General features: G+C 50.7%; 2 non-coding genes across 2 annotated transcripts; both read right to left on the reverse strand.

Annotated features, from left to right (window-relative positions):
* Positions 1-1,795: 1,795 nt before the first annotated feature.
* Positions 1,796-1,855, reverse strand: MIR29A (microRNA mir-29a). The gene has a single exon (NR_162479.1). It is a non-coding gene; the product is annotated as a microRNA mir-29a (primary transcript).
* Positions 1,856-2,114: 259 nt separating this feature from the next.
* MIR29B-1 (microRNA mir-29b-1) lies at positions 2,115-2,178 on the reverse strand. The gene has a single exon (NR_162480.1). It is a non-coding gene; the product is annotated as a microRNA mir-29b-1 (primary transcript).
* Between the last annotated feature and the right edge of the window lie 975 nt (positions 2,179-3,153).

Raw genomic sequence — 3,153 nt, forward strand, 5'->3', positions numbered from 1 at the left:
AGCCTCCCACAGATGATGATGAGAGATCGCGTGTCAGAGCGTGGCGTGCACACACATGGGCAGGCTCTGAGGAGAGGAGAAAGATGGCGCCAGTGCACTTGGCCTTGACACTGAGCACAGAGTGAAGGCTTCACAGATAGCATGCACTGAGCTGGGGGCTGAGGAGCTTCCCAACAAGTGGGTGTGAGAGGGGAGGACGAGCTTGGGAGAGACCATCTCGTGACTGTCAGGTTGTGCGGCTTTGCCAGGACGCGTGGGGGTCGGCAGGTGGACTGGCACCGTGAGCACCCCAGCAGGGGCAGCGTGGAGGCCTCCTGGGAGCAGAGCGGCTGTGAGGCTCATTCTCAAGCTTTGTTCTTGTTTCTGGTCCCTGCCCCCACCCCACCAGGGACCCAGAAAACTCAGTACAGTTTTCAACCTAACTTCTAGTCCAAAGGTGTGGTTTAACCCTTCCTCGGAGCGGCGGCTCGACAGCATCTTCCCCCAATTCCGTCGGCCGTCTCCATGTCCTGCCAGTTGTTTCTCCTGCGCTACAAGAGCTTCTTGGGTAGATAGAATCCCACTTGTCTGTCTTTGCTTTGCTTCCCTTGTTTTTGGAATCTCACCTAAAAAGTCTCTGCCCGTACCAACGTCTGCAAGTGTTCTCCCTGTGTACCCTCCCAGCAATTTCACAGTGTCAGGCCTCACACTTAGGTCTTTGCTCTGTTTGCCAACAGATCAAAGGGTAAAGAAAATGTGCTGTCTATAAACAAGGCAGTGTTATTCAGCCGTAAAAATGAATGAAATAGCGAGATTCACAGTGAAATGGACAGAAATGGAGGAAATTCGTTGCGTGCAATCATCCACACACGGAAAGACAGATACAGCATGTTCCCTCTCACGTGCGGAACCCAATGCAAGGTGATTTAAGCGCAGAACGGTGACTGCCAGGGGCCAGGATGACGGCAGCAGTTGGTCTGCGCTGCCCTGCCCGGTGGGGTGACCGTGGTTAGCAGTACACTGGTACGTATTTTCTGAGTGCTCAGAGGTTCCAATCACAGACTCACGCAAAGGAGAAGGAAATGCTAATGACCCTAATCTGATCCTCTCACATTGTGCACGTTTACTGAGATGTCACAACACATCCCAAGGCTATGTACCCTTCGGTGTTAATAAAAACGCTTTAGTATTTAAAGAGATGGAACCACTAACTTACCGGATTCGATCTTTAACACACAGAATACAGAGTTTACCACACTGTACCCCGCAAATATGCACAATTATAAAAAAGAATTAAAGAATTGTAAACAGGTGAAATTTAGGATAATGCTTCAAGTTTTGCTTTCTGTACCAGAACGGATTTGCTTCGGTCCTGCACAATGAAACCATGTTCTCCTCGCTACTGTCTCCTATGTGTCTGGTTAGATTTAACTTCCAGCCCCTTGGAGCTGGGCAACCTTGGGCGAGGAGGAGCTGGTTATGCGTGCAGCCCAGAGTTCCAGGCGGGCTGCCGCAGCTTCTCGCTGACAACAGTCACTCCCTTGCTGCTCCTCAAGTCTCCCGGAGCAGTCAGCAATGTCACCCAAGTGTGCTCTCCTTATCTGTCCCCAAGACAACATCTCCACAAATTCAGTGGACTTTCTCTAAAACAGAACCATCAGCAACATGCTCATAACGGACAGTCTGTTAGTACTAAAACACACACAGGTCAGAGCCATGGAACGTGTTTGTTTCTTCAATCCTTACTCAGGGCCCAAAGCTCAGCTGTGCGTCTTCTCTCAGCCGTCAGCGGCGTGGTGCTCTTCCCCAATCATTATAACCGATTTCAGATGGTGCTAGAAAATTCTATTGACTCTGAACACCAAAAGAAATCAGTCATCCTCTAAGGGGTCACGGGAGGACGCGAGGGCTGGAGGTCCTTCGCACACTTGGTCCTTGAACCCGGGCACCGTGGGGTCTGTGTTGCAGCATAAACACCCTAGGAGGCTTATTACACACACGAGAATATCCTAAGTAGGAGACGCCACGTGTGATTGGTCATCTGCGACACCCCTGCCGGCAGCGTAACCTCACATCCACTGCAGGGCTGCCCTGTTCTTCCTTCGCTGTTGGCAGTGCACTTGGCCTCCTCCAAGAACACTGATTTCAAATGGTGCTAGACAATCACTATTTAAATCTAAACCACCATATGAAACCAGCTTCCTGAAGAAGCTTAGCTTCCGGTCTGTTCTTCAGAATCCCCTCTCAACGAGACAACCTGGAGGAGGCAAGAAGGTGAAACCTGGTTTTGAATTATCTGCTTTGTGGCCTAACAGAGCTTTAGCGCCTTTCACACACTCATGCTGTGGTACCACGCAAGCCTGTGTGTGGTGTGGGCGGGGCAGGCTCCAACCAAGATGCTGGTTTGTCACTCAGAGGTCACGGCCCATGTCAACCCCCTTACTCCTGGTGCGACGTCAAAGGAGAATCCTCCACTGGGGTCTGGGTGAGGGCAGGAGAAGCCTTGGCTCACCCTGAGGTCAGAGCACCCAGGCAGGTGTAGGGAAGACCAAAGTGACTTGCTGATGCTAGCGATTCTTCCAGCCTCGGATTCTCCATCGGCTGCACCTGCGAGGTCCCTCCCCTCTGCTTTCCTCCAGAGGCCGGGCTCTGTTAGTTCTCCTTGGCCTCTGTCCTTGTCTCCTCCCACTCCAGTTCTCAGTGTCCCGGCATCAGGCGGCTCCAGCCACCCCCCAGGCCTGTGTTCTTCATGTTACACTGTTCCCACAGACACTAAATTTGAATGACAGTAAAATGGGTCCCTGAATTCACACCACACAAACTCACTGTTCGCATTTCCCACGTCTGCTTTAGCTGTGTTTCTGTAACAGACATGTGCATTTTTTTTTTTTGCTGAACCACTTGAAACTGACAACCACACATCAGCTCTCTCCTAATTACTCAAGCATGTCTTCAAAAGGAGGCCATTCTAAAGAAATGAAGATCTTCTTCCATATGACTGCGATACCTTATCATAGCTAAGACAATTACCAGCCATTTGCAGCACCATCAACCGGATGGTCCATGTCCAACTTGGCCCACTCTCTCTCTCAGAAAAAAAAAAAAAAAAGCCTCTTAAGAGCTTTATTTTGCCAACTCAGACCCCACCAAGGCTGCTGGCTGCCTTGGATTCTG

The sequence above is a fragment of the Oryctolagus cuniculus genome, chromosome 3 (assembly GCF_964237555.1).
Source record: "Oryctolagus cuniculus chromosome 3, mOryCun1.1, whole genome shotgun sequence".
Lineage (NCBI taxonomy): Eukaryota > Metazoa > Chordata > Mammalia > Lagomorpha > Leporidae > Oryctolagus > Oryctolagus cuniculus.